Source organism: Pinus tabuliformis, chromosome 9 (assembly GCF_031772625.1).
Source record: "Pinus tabuliformis cultivar Carrire ecotype Pingquan chromosome 9, CPIR1, whole genome shotgun sequence".
Taxonomy (NCBI): domain Eukaryota; kingdom Viridiplantae; phylum Streptophyta; class Pinopsida; order Pinales; family Pinaceae; genus Pinus; species Pinus tabuliformis.
The window spans coordinates 285,381,074-285,402,560 of record NC_142307.1 but is presented as its reverse complement, the minus strand read 5'-3'; positions in this window follow the sequence as shown (position 1 = coordinate 285,402,560).

Sequence of the window (21,487 nt, the reverse complement as noted above, 5' to 3'; positions counted from 1 at the left end):
TACTGCACATAAAATACTTTACAAAGGCTGAGATGAGCAGGGGCCCGCTGTTCATTCAGCCACAAGAAAACTCAGAGATCTGGAAACTTCAAAACGGTGCTATGTCTATTCCTCCATTTGCAAAAAGTATACAAAACAGAGTGCTGGAATAGCACTAGAAAACAGAGTTCACAAAGCTCTTAAATTGCACACAAGTTCAGAAAATTACAACTAAAAAAAGTTCTTTGAGTGTACGCAGACGCAGCAATTTATAGGAGTTTCTAAGATAGCCTACTCGTACAGCTAATTAACAGAAAAACAATAAACAGTCATGCGTATTTATGGTCCCTTGACACATCACGGCTGCGTGGACGAGTTTAGTGGTTCTGTCGTCATGGATAATAAATCCCATGTTGGATTGCGTCCCCTGCCACCTGTAGAACATGGACAAATCACCATTTAAGATGACGTGACCAAGCAGCTCTCAATCACCGTTTAAACAGCCTTGAGTTGACCGTAACTTAACCAGCTTTGACCATGGGTGGAGATGACGTGGATGGCTGGAACAATGGGACAGGAACCTCGAGCACGTTGATACCTGAGTGCCCATGTGGCTCATCTAGCAAACCGACACGTGGATCATTGTGTTTAACAAAAAGGCTGCAGGATCTTCAGATAGCTGCGGGATCATCAGATAGCTGCGGGATTCCTGCAAGTAAGTCAAAATCTAAAAAAATAGTCATCCATTAGCAAAACTTGCTTGATCATGCTTATTGACACCTAATGTAATGATCTGAGAGGTTTTATGGTGAAAATGAGGCAAAAGTGAAGGAAAGGTAAGGAAGAACTGAGGAAAATGGTAGACAAGTAGGTGTAGAATAGAGGCTCTACACTTTGTATCTGATAAACAGACACAATGGGTCAAATGGTTGCCTCTGGCTGAATGGTGGTATAACACTTCCTTCCATACAGCAACAAAAATGACCCCATTTATGGCACTTTATGGGTATCAACCACCATCCATCACATCATATTTAAGAGAAAATTCTAAGGTTCAGGCAGTGGAACATCACATCGAACATCAACAACAAGTCCTCCAACTCTTAAAGGATAACCTCTTGTTGGCACAAAATAGAATGAAACAACAGGCAGATCAACATCGCAGTGAAATAAGTTTTGATGTAGGTGATTGGGTATTCCTACGGCTACAACCATATAAGCAAATGTCCCTAAAGCAAGCTAAGAAGGATAATAAATTATCACCAAAGTATTATGGTCCGTACAAGGTGCTGCAAAAGATTGGTACTATGGCATACAAATTGGAGCTTCCTACAGCTTCTCGATTGCACCCAGTTTTCCATGTTTCATGTTTAAAGAAGGTTATAGGCGACAAGCTCCTAGTGCAAACAATATTGCCAGAACTTGATGAGGAAGGAAAAATTATATTGGAACCGGAAGCAGTCACAGAAACAAGAACTCGACAGCTACGAAATCGAGCAATTTCAGAGTATCTTATCAAGTGGAAGAACTTATCCGCTGAAGATTCCACATGGGAGGATGAGAATTTTATGCAGAAGTATCCAGAACTACTCAAGCGTTGAGGACAACACTTTTTTGAAGGAGAGGGGCATGTTGGGTCCCTATAATACTAGTGATTACCCCATTACTATTGTATTTATACCCCTTATTTATATTGTTGTGCCCCTATTACCCCCATGTTGTTATTTCTGTGCCCCATAGAATCCCTCTATTGTTATTTTTGTGGCTTTATATTATTATTGTTAGGTCGGATGGATTATATTGTGACTCCTTAGACTCCTATATATAGAAAGGAGGTTTTGTCATTTGTATCATCAAAGAATTGTTCATTCATGTAATGTAAAGGAGGTTTCCCCCTTGAAGCAGTTGAATTCTAAGGCGCTGATCTATCTTTTCTATCTTTTCTTGAGCTTGTTTCATAACAACAGTTAGTTGCAAATGGGTCGTAGTATTAGATAGATGTTATTAATAAAACCCATGGTATTGATCCATGGTATTGCATGTATGAGTCATATATAAAGGATAGAGACTCCCTGCGAGGAGCATCATGTCTTATTTTGAATCGAGCTTTGCTCTATTGGAGGTTGCCCCCTCTAAGAGGCCAGTGAACATTGCTTTCTGAATAATAAAATATTTGTTGTTGTCTCTCACTATTCTATGTTTTAGGTATCTTTCTTCGCATATTCTGTATTTGGGTATCTTTTTGCAGGTTAAGAGCATAACAAAACCATGACAACATGAAAATCATATCACTTGAAATTGTGATGTCAAAAATTGCTCTACATTAGACAATTTTGTATCGCTTATTGGAGCTTTATAACACAAATTATCGTGGTATCTACAATAAAAACCATACACATATATGTACATATACAAAAACTCATTTTCCTCAACTGAAAAATAATGAAGGATACATAGCCCACATCTGATCATCCATCTCCCATGTAGCTTCATTGGGCCCAAAGTGCTTCCACTGCACTTTAACTTGCTCGATTTCCCTATTCCAGATCATGAGTTGTTTTCACTGCAATATGCACTAAGGTTCCGACTGGAATTATCCTTCTAGTTCCACCTACAATAAAGACCAGTCAATCACATGATCAACATCCTTCACATATCTCTTAAACAATGAAACATGGAAAACATCATGGACTTTCATTATTGGCGGCAGTGCAAGTCTATAAGCCATTGTTCCAATCCTCTTAAGGATATCAAAAGGTTTGCAATAACGAGGTACCAACTTCGCACACGACCCAATCCTCAAGGAGCTCCTCTTTGGCTTGATGCACAAGTACACATGCTCCCTAACTTGAAAATCCTTAAATACCTTGTGCTGATTTGCATAAATCTTATGCATGTCATGTGTTGCCTTTAAATTCTTCTTGATAACTTACATTTCTTGTTCCATCTCAGCCAACATCTCTGGTCCAATCAAAACCCTATTCACTTGACCGCTCCAGCTGATAGGAGTATTACAAATCCACCAAGGATAATTTTAGGGGCGAATGTTCGCCCTTTGGCGAAATTAAGGGGTTTTAAATTTTTAGTGGGCGAATATTTTGTATCATAGTACATTTTTACAAATCACCTCAAATAGCCCACCTTATTTTAAGGGAGAGGGTAAAAAAGGTAAATTTAGCCCTTGAAATTAGGACTTACAATCTGCCATTCGCCCATTTTCAATAATAGGTTTTATTTAAGTGAATCCATTGGCCCATTTTCAATAATAGGTTTTATTTAAGTGAATCCATTCGCCCATTTTCAAGAATAGGTTTTATTTAAGTGAATCCTATGGGCCAAATACCATATTTATAAAAGAGGTATGGTAAATAAATAAAACATTTTTTATATTTACTCCATAAGTCACCTTATATACATGTAAGGGTGTAAACAAATAAAAATATAAGTAAAGTGGAGGTATGGTAAATAAATAAAACGTCTTTTTATACTTACTCAAAAGGTATGGTAAATAAATAAAAATATGGTAAATAAATAAAAATATAAATAAACTAGACGTATCGTAAATAAATAAAACCTCTTTTTATATTTAGTCCATAACCCTCGTTCTATTTATGAAGGCTCAAGAAAGAGGTTTTATTTAAGTGAATCCTATGGGCCAAATACCATATTTGTAAAAGAGGTATGGTAAATTAATAAAAATATAAATAAATGAGAGGTATGGTAAACAAATAAAACATTTTTTTATATTTACTCCATAAGTCACCTTATATTTACGAACACTCAAAAATGGGTTATATTTAGGTGAAACCTATGGCCAAAATACTATGGGACAAATACCATGGACTAGATTGTTATTAATACCATGCAAAAAACCATTATTAACCCTAATATTAGAATTAATAAAAATAAAAATGGCACATGGTATTGACCCATGGTATTCACCAAAATGGCACATAGTATTGACCCATGGTATTCACCTGGAATGTAGCCTATTTAAATGGGGGAATTAAACCAACATGTAGCCTATGCTAAGATTCACTAGGACTTTACAAAGTTTTATTATTTAGTGAAAGACTCACCAAGATCTTACAAGATTTTATAATTGAGTAAAATATTCGCCATGCCTGGTGAGAGATTCGCCAAAAAATTATATATACATATTATATTATTGATAAAATCGCCTTTCATTTTTCCTATATACCATGGAGATTCGTCCATTTATTATATTTAAAAATTTAGGGGGGGTTCTTAAAATTTTCCCTGAAATCCACCCATAAAGTACCTCAAACAGACTCATCTTCAAGGACTCCAGATACCCATTATTATACACAAACTCTATGAGTGGAAGATACACTTCCCACTTCCGTTGTTGTTGCATGACGTACATCCTTAACATGTCCTCAAGAATCTTGTTAACCTTCTTTTTCTATCCATCTTTCTACAGATGAAAAGTTGTACTAAAGACCAACTCTATCCCCAAACCTACAAGCAACCGTTTCCAAAACTTGGAAATGAATTTGGCATCTTTGTTGGATAAAATCTTCTTAGGAACACTATGCCATCTCACTGTCTCCTTGATGAAAATCTAAGTTATCTCACTAGTTGAATTAGTAGACTTCATTGTAATGAAGTGAGCTACCTTGGTCAACCTGTCAACCACAACTATGATGGAAGCATGTTATCTAGATGCCTTCAATAAACATTTGATGTAATCCATGGAAATGACCTCCCATTTCCATTCAGCAATCAGAATCATCTACAATAAACCACCTGGATGCTTGCACTCTGCTTTTACCGATTGACAATCCAAACATCTAGCCACAAACTCAACCACCTCTTTCTTCAAATTCAACCAATAGTAAAACTTCTTCACAATTGTTAGAACCTTCTGATATCCTGGGTGACCTAAATATGGCTTGAAATTAAATTCCCTCAAGATAAGCTTCTTGAGCTCATTGTTATCTGGCACATAGATCTTGTCCCTAAATCTCACCAAGCCATCTTCCGTGAGATGATAATCCATATCCTAATAACCTATATTTTGTTTTTGTAACACGTGCTTAAGTTGCTGGTACATGTCCCCCTGTTGTCTTGCCTATAAGATTTGCTTCCACAATTATGTCCCATAAGAACTCATTGTTGCAATATGATTCCCATGTACTCTTCTACTAGGAGAGTCTACAACCATGTTCTCTTTTCCCTTAATGTAACTGATCTCAAAATCAAATTCACTAAGAGTAGCCAACCACCTAGATTTCTTGGCATTCATATTAGGTTGATCAAAGAAGTATCTCAACCCACTAAGATCACTCATTAGAATGAATCTCCTTACAAGAAGATAGTATCTCCAAATCTTCAATGCATGAATGATTGCCGCCAACTCAAGATCATGAGTCACATAATTTTGCTCATGCTCATTCAACTTCATTGAATCATAACATACAACATGTCCTTCCTACATGAAGACTCCACCACGTTCTCTCTTGCAAACATTTGTATACACCATGAACTCTTTTTTTGGATCTGCAACCTTTAGAGCTTGCATGTTTGTAAGCAACTACTTCAACTGCTCAAAATTGGCCGCACATTCCTCTGTCCATTCAAACTTATTTCCTTTCCTTTACAAAGATGTAATAGGATAGGAAATTTGTGAGAAGTTCCTAATGAACCACCTGTAATAACGTGTTAACCCCATGAATGATCTGACTTCATCCACATTCCTAGAAGCTTCCCATTCCGTGATAGCTCTGATCTTTTCTAGGTCCACTACTATACATTCCTTGGAAACAACATGTCCCAAGTAATGAACTTATGTTTGAAAGAAACTTTATTTACTAAGCTTGGAATACAATTGATTCTCTCTTAACAATCTTACCACTAATGTTAGGTATTCTCTTTCTCATTCTTAGAATATATAAATATGTCATCAATGAACACTATCACAAACTTGTCTAGATAAGGGCGCACCACACTATTCATTAAACACATGAAAGTAGCTGGAGGAATATTAGTCATACCAAAAGGAACCATAACAAACTCATAATTCCCATACATGGTCCAGAACATAGTCTTGTAGATGTCCTCTTCTTTGATGTGTACCTGATGATATTATGATCTCAAGTCGAACTTTGAGAACATTGTTGCTCCCTTCAATTGATCAAACAAGTCATCAATTTGTGGTAAAGGATACCTGTTTTTGATATTCACATTGTTCAACTGCCTGTAATCAATAGACAACCTGAGAGCACCATCCTTCTTCTTCACAAACAACACTGGTGCACCCTAAGGTGACACACTTTGCCTAATGTATCCGTTGTCAAACATTTCCTTAAGCTGCAACTTCAATTCTACCAACTTTGGAGTGCTCATCCTGTAAGATTCCTTTGATGTTGGTGTTGCTCCTAGTACAAATTCAATAGAGAAATCCAATTCCCTATGAGGAGGAACCTCTAAAATATCTACAAGAAATACATATTTAAACTATTGCAAAATCGAATACCTATTCAAGACTTTGCATCCTCAACATCCTTACCTTTGTCACTAGAAACATGCACTGCAAACAGTATACACCCTTTCTTGCAATTGCACTTTGCCTACATAGTTGTAACCATTCTTACTGACGTAGGCTTCTTCTTTCCCTGCAAGATTCTATTTTTTCCATCATCATCCAAGCACTTAATGGCCTTCTCATAAAAATCTACCTTGGTCCTATGAAGATACAACCAATCCATACCCAAAAGCATACTATATGATCCCAACGGAAGCACATTTAAATGCGCTTATGTAGACATATTGTTCAACTCAAATGCACAATCTCTCAACCAATGATGAACTATTTTCTTAGTACCTATTGCCAACAACACCAACCAAGATTTTGCATGCACTTCTTTTCTTAAACCACACTTATCCACTAGGTTAGGGTTAACATAACTATAATTAGATCCAGGATCAATCAAAATGGAAACAACTCGATAATAGAGCTTGCCTTCCATCTCAATAATGGATGCCTAGTGATTTTCCTGCTTGTTATCAAATGTTACATAGATCTTAGGAATGCTCTGGCCAACATCCCTAACTATTTGCGCCTCCTAAGTACTTTATATATGAGGTTTTCCACCTTGATACATTGGAGAATCCTTCTTATGATGATTTTTGCAACATATCCAGCACTGCAACAGTTCCTTGCCACCACCTTTATTCTACTGCTCTTTAGGCTAAGGTCCATGTCCCTTCTCTACCACATTAAACTTCTTGTAAGCATCTATACATTTTCTTTCTCACCTGCGTCTTAATTTATTTATTATTTCGAAGGCCATTTTCCTTTGGTATTTTCATTGCCTTTCCAATCTCACTTATGCTAAGTCTTGCACTTGAATTTCTCATAACAATGCTTCAATTTCTTGATGATTTCTACTAGAGGTAACCACTTGACCCATTGTGTTTGTTTATCAGATACAAAGCATCGAAGATATTCTTCAAAACATTTTTCACTATCTCAATTTTCCCATCAGATTTAGGATGACAAGATGAGCTATGAGCCAATTGAGTACCTAGACAAGAAATTAATTCTGTCCAAAAATTTCCAGGGAAAATGGGATCTTTGTCGCTTACAATAATATATTTGTTTCCATGTAGCTTTTGAATTGTTTCCATAAATGTAATATCAACTATATTGGCTTTAAATGGACGAGATAATACACAAAAGTGTGCATACTTGATAATTCTATCAATTACTACCATGATGACACTCTTTCATTCGGACTTGGGTAAACCTGTGATAAAATCTATTCATGCCTTCTCCCAATGTTGACTTGGAATGGCTAAAGGTTGTAACAGACCCAGGGTCTTAATTGTCTCAACTTTATTTTGTTGGAAAACCAAAAATTCTGCGAAAAACTTTTGAATATCAGATTTAAGGGCATCCTAAAAAAATTCCTTCTTGACCCTGTGCTAAGTTTTTAAAATTCCTGAGTGCCCTCCTAAGGGAGAGGTGTGCAATTCCAAAGGAATATTTTGTTTGAGTTGGGAATTCTTACATCTCAATCATTTTTCTAGCTAAATGTATAATATGTACTAGGATATTGTTGCAACTTTTGAATGAGTGTCCACACTTCTTCATCATTCTTCCATTCATCCCTTGCTTCAGTTATCCAATCTAGTTGGATAATAGAAATGGCACAAATAAATGCTTCCACATCCTCATCCTTTCTTGAGAATGCATCTACAGCAATATTTTACTTCCCTTTTTTGTAGATGATTTCAAAGTCATAACCCAACATCTTTGTAACCCATTTTTGCTACTCTTTTAAAGATAATATTTGTTCCAAAAAGTATTTAAGACTATCATGATCTATTTTTACCTTGAAGTGTCTTCCCATTAGGTAAGGTCTCCATTGCTTTAGTGCATGTAGTATTGCCAACATTTCCTTCTCATAAATAGGTTTGTGTAAATGATTTCCTTTTATTAGACAACATTCAAAAGAAATGGGTCTTCCTTCTTGCATTAAAACAACACCAATTCCATTTCTTGAGGCATCACATTCAACAATAAAGGTTTTGTGAAGTCTGGCATAGCTAAAACCGGTGCTTGGCACATTGCCTCTTTAAGATGTTCAAAGGCCTTAGTTGCTTTTGGAGTCCAATAAAATGCATCTTTCTTTAGTAATGTTGTTAGAGGCGATAGTATTCTCCCATAATTTTTTTGATGCCTCTAAAATCATTGCACCAACATTGGGGGATAACCACCCGGTCCGGACCTTAAATCAGCTCCTTTTCCGTTTGGTATGGTGGCTCCGACTAGATAGTATGGGACTAGTTTCCCAATAAAGTGTGATTTGATGAATGGGTGTCTAAAATATATAACAAGATGATAGATGGTTTGATTTGTAAACTTATGAAAATATACAAATAGATCTATATAACCCGGGTGATTTAATAACAATGTGATTTATAATGATTTCTAGCAGACAAATGATATTGAAAATTAATCACTTACCTACAAAAAGTTAAGCTTGAATGATGATCACTTTGAATAAGAAGTTAAACAAAGTAATGTAGAAACACATCGCTATTAGAATAATATCAATTGTTGACATATGTATTCAGAATATCAATTCTAACTTATTCAAAAGTGATATAATGTAGAATTGTGTGAGACATGTACATATAACAAAAATATCAAATCAAAAGACTGTTAATTGCATAAAACGAGACAAAAAGAGATTGATAAAAGTACCATATGTATTTGATTATTCGTATGAAAATAACAATCTGGTTCGCTCTTCTTATTCCGAAAAATTCAATAAGATATAAAAATGCAAGTCTTCTTGAAGTCCCTTTACAACAAGTTTGAATCTTGATCCACTACTTTCGCAAAAGTAAATTAAGAAGTGCAGAAGTGTTATCTTCTTAAATCTAATTTAATACAATTTGAGGACCCTTTCTTATTTGACATGAAAGGTTTTTTATAGGAAAAATAAGAACTAATTATTCGTACAAAGTGCTTAGGGAGGTTGGAACAACATTCCCTAAAATATGGGATTACATGTTCAAAATAGAAATTTTAATAACATTTTGAAAGATGCATTGTGTCTATTGTTTATCTTGCGGCTTTAGCTGATAAATCTCCAGCATAGTCTAGATTTTTGGTATATGACTCATCCCAGAGTGCAACTGACCTGTGTATACTGCATCCGAGAGTTTAGCATCAACGACACAGTTTATCATCATTTGCTGGCTATGTGGTTTAACTAGGTAGAGCCAGTATGTTTCCCAATTGAGGCTTGTTAACTTTTTAATTGCTTCCTCTTTGGTCTTTGAATATTGTGTCCATTGTTTCTCTAAAACTTTTGCTTTTGAAAGACTTTCCAGGGAACATTCAAAAATTAAATTAGCGTTGTGTAGGTTATCATTTATCAGCTCAATGATGTTATTCATTATTGCCCTAGCCCTTGAGGTTGCTCTTTATGATTTCTTCAACTATATATCCCGTTCTGGAAATAATATTTCTTTATGAGATTCTTCAATTATTTGCAAATTAGCAGCCCTTCCTTCTTTTGTGTTTTGCTAGGAGATGTAACTTGTTATTTTATCATCTGCATCTTCAAATTCCATTCTGGAATTGACTGCTTGATCTATCAATGTCTTGGTTTTGATACACAATGGGTAAATGAGAGATATCTTCTTGCAGAGTTGGACTAGCTGTTGAAATAACAGAGTATTTATCTCTAAGGCTTCTTTTACAAACTCTTCAACCTTGGGATTGTCTTTCAACTGTTCCATTGAGAATTGGAGCTGCTTTATCTGCTCTTCCTTAGCTTTTATCTCTTCCTGATGTTCTAATTTTAGTTGTTCAAACTCTTGATGGAGTTGTTGTTGTCTTTCTTTGACATGATGATCAATAACCTGTTTTTCCATCATTAATTGTTCCTCCAGTTGCTTAATCTTTTCATCCTTTTCCTTAACCAGTTGATTTACTTCAGTTGCTTTATCTATTGTAGCAGTTGTATATGCTCCCGCAAACTGAGACAATTTGGTTAAGTCTTCAGAGGGATTGACCCTTGAGTCTTTCTAGATGATATTCATAGATTCATCTTTAAGAATTGTTGTTGATGTTTGCTCCATCTTTCTTTTCTTTCTTTGCCTCTTGACTACAGCTCTGTGTTTAGGGCTGTAGAACACGTCCAAAGGTGGAATTTCCTCAATGCTCAGTGTAATCTCTGATGAAGGATGTTCAGGGATTACCTCGATTTCTTTTGGAGTTGCCTCCTTGCTAGACGGTTTTTCAATCACTGGGTTTTGAATGATGGACTGTTGTATTAAGGGGGTCCCGGTGTGATAATATTTTCTGTATCATCTTGACCTTTGATTTGTTGGTCAAATTGCTCCCACTCTTTGATTAATACTGGATCAATGTTAACATCTGCGCTTAACTGTTTACTCAATTTGTCGCTTGTCTCAGCTCCACCTGAAGATTTCTCTGTATTCTGTTCTGTGCTTTGCTCTATTTGCTGAATGACTGGTACAATGTTCAGCAAGTCTAGTGGTACTATCTGAAGCCTTTCCATTCTATATTGGATGAATTGGCCCATTTTCTCTGAATCTAGCTTGATGTTTGCTAGTTGACCTACTTGTGAGAATGTTTCTGCTGATCTGAATAGGTCATCCAATTCATCCTTCTCATGGATGAATTGTCTAACCTTCACCTGAGCAGTGAAATTGTAGGCAACTTTGTTTGGGTCATACTGTCTTTTGGGAATTGAAGCTAGATTCAAACCCTTTATTTTTTCGGCCTCAATTTGGGCATGTTTGTAATCATGCAATGAATAAATGCCGCAGCGAATAGGAAAGGTAGGCCATAACAGTTTCTTGGCTTCTTTAAGATTTCTGGTGAGTCCTTTTTCAACTGTTTGATAGGCTATCTCCCTAGCCAATAGTTTGTCTGGGACATAAAGAGGAAGGACATGTGGGTCGGAGATGCTTCCAAAAACCCTAATGTATGTGAACATTTCCTCCCCAAACCAACTTCCAATTGAGGTTAAATCAATAGTAGCCTCCTCAGACAACCGAGGAGCTGGTTTATTAAAAATGGCTTGATGAATGGGTAGGATGAAACCATGACAAATTCTGTAGAAATGTTTCTTAAAATGGCTTTTCCATAGGAATTTATGGTAAATATGGATAGGAGTTGGGTCTTGGATAGTCCATTTCCATCCCATAATGGGAAACTTAGAATTGAAACAAATGGTATCAACTATGTAGGCACTCATAAAAAATGGGGGAACGACTTGAGTGGAAACATATATGTTTTTCCTATAATCAAGGATTATTAGAAAATTATATATTTCAGAGCAATGGAACACATAAAATATTACAGAAATATAAACACAAAAAATGCATAAAACAAGAGCGACATACATATATGTGGTTCACCCAATTTGGGCTACATCGACGGAGAAACAGCCAGCCCTTCTTTTATTAAATTATCCAGCAAACTGAAGAGATACAACCTACAGCAGATCCACTGTAACACCCTCTTCGCTCTCAATCTCCTCTCTCTTCCTCACTTAGAATACAGATATACATAGATGCAATAAAATTCCCTCATATATAGTGAGGGGTTGCCTTCTAGGGCAAAAAACCCTAAATTAAACATAACTTCTACCGTCAGATCATCCGCCTAATGAACGGCCCGGATTGACTAGAAATTACTAGACTTTTGCAAGGCAATTTTACATCTATTTTTAGCTTCGAGGGCGCTGCCCCTGAACCCCCCGGCCAGGGGGGATTAGGCCCCCCACACCCCTCCCCCTCGTATGGAGAGGTGTACAGTCTTCTTGGGGTATACATTTGGCTGAAACTTTTGAATACAAAAGATAATCAGGCTCCACACCCAACAATCTCCCACTTTGAGACTGATTATAGCAACTCCATCGCTGCTTCATTTGCTAGACAATGACTCCACTTTGGACCTACTTGTTTCTGATCTTCTTCATCATACTTGAAGACCAAGTGAAACTAAGCAGATTCTCAGTTTCTCCCTGGTTACAACTTTTGTTAACATATCTGCAGGATTCTGGCTAGTGTGTATCTTTTCCAGCTTCAACTGTCCATCTTCCAATGCTGACCGTATGAAATGGTACTTGAGCTGTATATGCTTAGTCTTGGAATGAAATGCAGAGTTCTTTGCAAGATGTATGGCACTCTGGTCGTCATTGTATAACCTACCCAACTCCTACTTCGTACCCAATTCATCCAGAAACCTTTGTAACCAAATCATTTCTTTACTAGCCTCTGTAGCAGCAACATACTCTGCTTTTGTTGTTGAGAGTGCAACAACACTTTGTAGTTTTGAGACCCAACTAATAGTTGTTCCACCTAAAGTAAACACATATCCTATAGTGCTCCTCCTGTTATCTCTGTCACCTACCATATCTGCATCAACATATCCCTGTAGAGCAATGTTTGAACCACCAAAGCATAATGCTTGATTTGTGGTACCTCTCAAATACCTGAGAATCCACTTCACTGCCATCCAATGTTCTTTTCCTAGATTGTTCGTGTACCTGCTTACAACTCCCACTGCATGTGCAATATCAGGCCTTGTGCAAACCATTGCATACATTAAGCTTCCAAGTACTGAGGCACATGAACTTTAGACATATAAGCCATTTCTTCCTGAGTCTTGGGACACACCTCCTTACTTAATTTGAAATGGCTAGCCAAAGGTATACTAACTGGTTTTTCATTTTGCATATTAAACCTTTTCAACACCTTTTCTATGTACTCACTTTGAGACAATGTTAATTTGCGATTCTTCTTGTCTCTAGTTATTCTCATACCAAGGATTTGTTTTGCAGCACCCAAATCCTTCATTGCAAATGAGTTTGCCAATTTCCTTTTGAGCACATTTATTTCCTACATGTTAGAACCTACAACAAGCATGTCATCTACATACAATAACAATATAATATAGTTGCCATCATTTTTCCTTTTGAGATAAACACAATGATCAGAGTGACACCTAGTATAACCTTGTTTAGACATAAACCTGTCCAATTTTAGATATCACTGCCTTGGACCTTGTTTTAAGCCATACAAGCTATTCTTCAACCTGCACACTAGTTTATCCTTCCCTTTTACCTCATATCCTTGTGGCTGCTGCATATATATCTCTTCCTCCAAATCCCCATGGAGAAAGGTTGTCTTTACATCTAACTGCTCAAGATGCAAATCTTCAGCTGCTACTAGACTTAAAATAGTTCTGATTGAATTCTTTTTCACAACAAGAGAAAATATTTCATCAAAATCAATACCTTTCTTCTGTGCAAACCCATTCACCACAAGTCTAGCTTTGTACCTTTGTTTTCCTCCATCTTCTTCCTTCAGCATGTAAACCCATTTATTCTTCAATGTAGTTTTTCGTGCAGGCAACCTGACTAAGTCCCAAGTCTGGTTATGCATTAAGGAGTCCATCTATTCTTTCATGGATTGCTCCCACTTCTTCCTGGTTTCTACCTGCACTGCTTCTTCATAACATTCTCGTTCACTAGAATCAGTCAACAATACATAACATAATGAAGGAGAGTATCGTTCAGGGGGTCTACTTATCCTGGTAGATCTTCTAACACCACTTTCAAGTGTTTGATGTGCTTGTTGTTGTTGTGGTTTTTGTTCTAGCTGTTGATCATTATGATTTTCAGGCACCATCACTTTTCCTGTGATATCGTTAAGCACTGTGTATTCTCTATTTTCTTTTTCCTATTTCTTTTCCTAAAACTGATTCTTATACAAGACCTTTTCATTGAATATTAAATCTCTGCTCCTAATGATTTTGTGATTTTCATAATCATATAAGCGATAACAAAAATAATTAACACCATATCCAATAAAGGTACATTTCTTTGATTTTGCCTCAAGCTTTGTTCTATTTTCTTTATTAATGTGGACAAAGGCTTCACAACCAAAAGTCTTTAAAAATGAGTAGTTTACCTTTTTACCTGTCCATGCCTCCTCTAGAATACCACAATCCAAGGAACTTGAAGGCCCTCTATTTATTAGATAAAGAGCAGTGTCTACATGATCTGTCCAAAATTGTAAAGGCAATCTCATGCACCTTGCACGCTCCATGATTGTCCTGTTCATCCTTTTTGACACACCATTTTCTTGTGGTGTTCCTGGAACTGTCTTCTCTCTGCAATTTCCATTCTCTGAACAGTACCTATCGAACTCTTTGCTGCAATATTCACTTCCATTATCTGATCTAAGACACTTCAACATTTTCCTGTCTCATTTTCAACCAAAGCTTTCCATTTCTTGAAAGTATCAAATACATCAGATTTATTTCGAATACAATAAATCTAGGTTTTTCTGGTTGCATCATCAATAAAAGTAACATAATAACGAGAGCCACCAAGAGATGATACCTGAGCAGGTCCACATATATTTGTATGCACAAGCTCTAATTTTTTGCTCTTCTTTTCTTTCCCAACTCTAAGGAATATGACTCTCTTCTATTTTCCATAAACACAATTTTCATAGAATTTTAAATCAACATGCTTCAAACCTGGCAACAAATTTCTTGAGTGAAGAATCTGCATCCCCTTGTCACTCATGTGCCCGAGCCTATGATGCCACAATGTCGTATCTTCTCCTATAAAGGTTAAAGCATTAACAGAATTAGAAATACCATTGCATAAATACAATGTACCAACCTTTCCTCCCTTTGCTATTACAAAGGATCCTTTAGTGACCTTCCAAGTTTTATCTGTGAAAGTACTTACGCAACCTTCACCTCCCAACTGCCATGTTGAAATCAGATTTTTCTTCAGATCTGGGACATGCCTTACCTCCTTCAATAGCCATTGATTTCCATTCTGTTGTTTTATGAAAATTGTACCCATTCCAATGAATTTACAGGGTTTATCATCACCCAATCGAACCTGTCCAAAATCTCCTTGAACAAAATCATGAAAATGTTTCTTATCAAGTGTGGCATGGAATGAGGCCCTTGAATCTACCACCTAGGCATCAATAATATTTTCTAATGAAAGAATGAAAGCATCTTGCAACACATCACTTGTTACATTCGCTTCATGATTGGTTTCTTGTTGCGCGTCTCCTTCTTTTCCCTTTCGAGACTTGCAATCTTTCTTCAGGTGTCCTTTCCTCCCACATTTCCAGCACACTATCCCCAATCTGAACTTGGATCTACCTTTTCTTGACTTACTGCGATATCCTAAGCTCTTTCCTCTTTCCATTTTTCTTCCCCTAGTCTCTGCAGTCAAAGCATTACATGATGTCTCACCGGAGTTTTTCCGTCGCATTTCCTCGCTAAGGATTGCACCAACAACATCATCAAACTTTAAAGTACTAGATCTAGAGACAGAGTTACTAATGGCCATAACTAAACCATTCCAACTTTCTGGCAATGAGCACAGAAATAACAGAGCCCTAACTTCATCATCAAAATTTACCCCTACAGAACTTAACTGAATTGTAACTGTATTAAAATCATTTAAATGATCGGCAACAGATCCACCCTCTGACATCTTCATATTAAATAAATTCTTCATAGGAAATACCTTATTTTATGCCGAGGATTTTTCATATAATTTGGCTAATGCTGACATTAAACACTGTGTTATCGTTTCCTTGGAAATATTAAATGCTACCGATACCGCTAGGCACAGCCGTATTGTTCCAAGTGCCTTTCTGTAGAGAATATCCCATTCTGTGTCTGTCATACTCATCGGCTTCTTTGTCTTTCCGCTCAATGGTAGGTACAGATCTCTCTGATACAGATAATCTTCCATCTGCATCTTCCATAGTTGTTAGTTTTAGCCATTAAATTTTTCGACCCTAAACCTACCATCTTCTGCCATTGCTCCCACTCGAACTAGGAACCCTTCTCTCCTACAAGTTTATCAGCCAAATAGACCTTCGGTTCTGATACCAGTTTTTAGAAAATTATATATTACAGAGCAATGGAACACATAAAATATTTTAGAAATATAAACACAGAAAACGCATAAAACAAGAGAGACATAGATATACGTGGTTCCCATTTTGGGCTACATCCACAAAAATATCCAGTCCTTATTTTATTATATTATCCAACAAACTGAAGAGATACAACCTACGGTAGATCCACTGTACCACCCTCTTCGCTCTCAATCCTCTCTCTTCCTCACTCAGAATACAGATATACATAGACGCAATACAATTCCCTCATATATAGTAAGGGGTTGACTTCTAAGGCAAAAAACCCTAAATTAAACATAACTTCTACCGTCAGATCATCTGCCTAATGAATGGCCCAGATTGACTAGAAATTACTAGACTTTTACAAGGCAATTTTACATCTATTTTTAGCTTCGAGGGCACTGCCCCTGAACCCCTGCCGGGGGACCACTGGCCCTCGGACCCCCCAGCCAGGGGGGGGATTAGCCCCCCTGCATGGAGGGGTGTACAGTCTTCTTGGGGTATACATTTGGCTGAAACCTTTGATTACAGAAGATAATCAGGCTCCACATCCAACAAGGATTTGGACGGCCATTTTATCTGATAGAATATTAGCCCAATCCATCACATAAGAGCCCGATGTTGCTTCTATTAATGGAACCATTTCAACAGAAAACTTACTAGTATTGGAATATCCAAACAGTCTACACATCATTGCGGCAACATAACAATATGGAGATGCTAGGGAGTCCACAGAATACATACCTGATGTTTCATGTTTGTGTTTGTTCGGGAAGTGTCTCCATTGTCTGATGGGATCTGATTCTACTTCATTTTCTTTTGAGAATTCTTGGAGGAATGATTTGTTGTAGAACTTCTGGGGTTTTTTAAATGATACTGTTAGGATATTCCAACACATAGGAAATAGTTAAGTATAACTTCGTCTAGTATAGAGTTAGGTAAAGTATGTTTTTTTACTATGTACATTTTGTAACTTACAATCTGACGGTCACGATATGTAGTGATCTGACGGTTCATTCTCTCCTCGGTATTACCGACACTTGATTCGTGGCTTAGCACCCGATTGGTCCATGATCTCTATTTAAAGAGCATGGAGGGTCATTTGTAGGGTAATCCGTCCATGAGAGAAGCATATGTAAATTTTCATTCTTTTATTAATAAATTGCCTGAAGTGGCCGCGTTGGCTCAGGCCGTGGACTGTTTCCCTCTTTGAGGGTTTTAACCACGTAAAAATACGGGTGTATTGATCTGTGATCTGTTTGTGAGTGGTGTCCTTTGGTGTTCTGTCTGAGGAACTTACCCTGTAAATTCCTACATGGTATCAGAGCTATTTCAGGGCCGCGTCCGTTGGTGATCCAAATCTGAAGTCGGTAGAACTGCATCCGACTGTCATTTCCTAGATCTACTATTTCTGACTACTTTCTAGCCGAGAGGACTGCTCTATTTTGTTGGGAGCATCTGTTCCAGTGAGGAACCCCTTTCATTTCATGCGAAAAGGTTTCTGGTAGCCCTAGCTACGTCATTTTTAAGATCTGGAGGTATACAATTTTTATTTGCAGTTTACAGTTATTTTCTCTCTGTTTATTTCGGTTTCGTTTTATTTAGCTTTTTTTTTTATTACCAGATCTGAACCTTTCATTTCTGTGTATGCTCTTTGCCCCACGACTCTGTGCGATCTGGGCAAATCAGAAACAGAAAGGAAGGATTTTTCTCATGCGTATGCTCTTTTACGCTGTGCCTTAGTGTGATCTCGGAAAATCAAAAACATTGAGGAAAGTATTTAGTTTCCGGCTAAAGCTAACTTTGAGTCGTAAGGTTCATTTTTTTTTGTATGTCCGTGTTGGGTTTTGTGTTTTTTGTTTTGTAGGTAAAAAGAACTTTCTCAAAGCAAGCACGCAACCCAAAGCTTCAACCCCCCTCTGTCTCTCTCTCTCTCTCTCTCTCTCTCTCTCTAAAACTTTTTGTATAGCTCACTTGGTCCAAAGCTAATTTATGAGAGTAGAGGTCTTGAGTTCAAATCTCCTTTTTGTGGGGGCATTTTTTTTTCATTTTCGCACATTCCCGCACTTTGTCGGCATCTTCACCAACTTTTCTTCAAAAAGCCATAACTTCTTCATCCAGAAGCCATTTTCAGAGCCGTTTTTTTTTAACCAGCCTAATTTTTTGAGATCTTTCCATTGGAACACTTAGTTTCAGCATCTTTAGCTTCAGTTTCCGTTAAAATGGAAAGTCCATACCAAGTTATTCTTGACAGAACCAACTACTTCCAATAGTTGTCCTACATTGAGGATTTACTTAGAAGTAAAGGTCTCTACAGAATAGCCTCAGGCCAAGAAACCAAACCGAAAGATGAAGATAAGGCAGCCAAATGGGAAAATAGGCAAGATCAAGCACGAGGGTTGATAGGGATGTCTATTTCTCCAGATCTTAGATTCCATATTGCAGAACCTAATACTCCTGATGAAGCAATGAAATAGATCAATAAAGTTTATGGAATTAAAAATGAACTTAGAGCCCGTCAACTTGAAAATGAGTTGCTTACATTGGACCCCAATAATATTTCTTGCATTGAAGATTTCTTGTCCAAATTCAAGACCCTTAGATATCTCTTGGAAGGTGTTAAGGTTAAGAAACAAGATAGTAACCTTATCTATTCCATCCTTACTAAGTTGGGACCAGCCTACTCTGTGTTTGTTTCCACCTTCCATTCTACAAGAGAAGCCTTCATTTCTCAAGGACAAGACTACAAGTCCCCTTCCTTTGATTCTTTTTGTGATTCTTTAATAAGAGAACAAGAAAAACTCTTACACCTTGGTCTTCTTAATCTTGGAAACTCTTCCAAGAAAGCGTTAGCCGCCCAGCAGCAACCAAATTCAAAGAATCCTAAGAAGTCATATCCTAAAAGGAATGGTCCTAAACCAAACAAGGGTCCTAAGCAATTTCAGCCTCAAAATGAAAAATCATTTTAGCAAAATGATAAGACAAATAAAAACAAAGGGAATAAGACTGATAGACATTGTAACTTTTGTAATCGAGATGGCCACTTAGAATCCAAATGCTTTAAGAAGATGGAAGCCTTGCAAGCAGCAATGAAGAAGCATAACATCCATTTGGAGCACTCTTTAACTTCAACTTCACCTTCGGGAATGGCACTTTCTGCATGTGGTTGTCAATCATCTCGGTCTGGTTATGCACTAAATGTATCTTCTTCTTCTCATTCTCATGAGTGGCTCATTGATTCTGGAGCTTCTTATCACATGGCCAAAAACAAAGCCATGTTTTCTTCTTTAAATGATTGTAACACCAAAAATATATATGTTGGTGATGATAGATCTCTTAATGTTGTAGGGACTGGAACTGTTCATCTAGACAATGGTCAATTTAATGATGTATTATGTGTTCCAACCTTATCCTGCAACCTTCTATCTGTATATCAGATAACTCATTCAGGTGAAGGTAAAATCGTTGAATTTTCACCTCATGATGTTGTAATTAAGGACCTAAGAGATCCTAGATAGATTTTAGCTACTGGCATTGCTGATGATTCTACAAGGTTGTATAAGTTTCACAACTTTGGGTCATCAAATCTTCCCTCAGTATTTGTTGCTCATAACGATGAAGTGAGCAAACTTTGGCATGAGCGATTTGGTCACTTAAACTACCGCTCCTTCAGAATCTATGTAAAGAAAATATGGTGACAGGTCTTCCAATGGTATCTTGCAGAGATGGTGTTTGTTCCGGATGTGTACTCGGAAAACATCATCGGGACAGTTTTGAAAAACGTGCCTCTTGGCACGCCTCAGCCCCTTTACAGCTTGTGCATAGTGATTTATGTGGTCCACTTCCAGTTGTTTCATTCTCTGGCTGCAAGTATTTCTTAACTTTCATTGATGATTTTTCCAGACACACTTGGGTATACTTCTTAAAACTCAAGAGTGAAGTATTTAACATATTTTTGGCCTTCAAGGCCTTTGTTGAAAAACAATCTGGACATCAAATTCTTAAGCTAAGATCTGATAATGGCGGAGAATATGTTAACAACTAATTCATCAACTTTTGCACTGAGAATGGAATTCAAATGCAACATATTGTTCCATATACTCCACAACAAAATGGTGTAGCTGAAAGGAAGAATCGCACCTTAAAGGAAATGGCTAATTGTATGTTGCAATCTAAAGGACCTGGTCTTAGTTTTTGGGCAGAAGAAATTAACTGTGCAAATTACATAATAAATCGCACTCCTACTAAGGTTTTAAAGAATATCACTCCAGAAGAAGCATGGAGCTCAATTAAACCAGATGTAAGTCACTTTCATGTTTTTGGAAGTGAAGCATGGGCCCATATTCCAGATGAGAAACATAAAGCTTTAGAACCTAAGAGTGAAAAATGTATTTTTGTTGGATATTTTGAAGATGTCAAAGGATATAGACTTATTCCACTTAAGTCCAAAAATGTTATCATTAGAAGAGATGTAAAGTTTGTTGAAAATATATCGGCCTACGAGCCTAGTTCGGCGGATGTGCCACCTCTCCCTATCTCTTCTACTTTTGAAAATATTTCTTCTTCAGATGATGAAAGTGAGGATGACAATCCTCCCCCACCATCTCAGGATCCTCCTTCAGCTCCTCAGCTTCCAAAATGGGTCTGTGCTACTCGGGATGCAGCAGGTGATCTTGCAGGTGATCCTACAAATCAGCGACATACATGTTCTCAGTTTGATAGAGCCTCTTCTTTACTGGCTCAAGCTCCAGTGAATTATGATCCTGACACCTTTGCAGAAGCTTCAGGCCATCCAGATTGGGAAGCAGCTATGAATGAAGAATATCATTCATTATTGGCAAATGATACATGGGATCTTGTTCCTCTACCAAAGGGACGAAAACTTGTTAGATGCAAATGGTTTACAGAACCAAGTATGGACCAGATGGGAAAGTTGATAAACATAAAGCTCGTCTTGTTGCTAAGGGTTTTTCACAAGTTTAAGGCATTGACTGCACTGAAACCTTCTCTCCTGTTGCCAAAATGA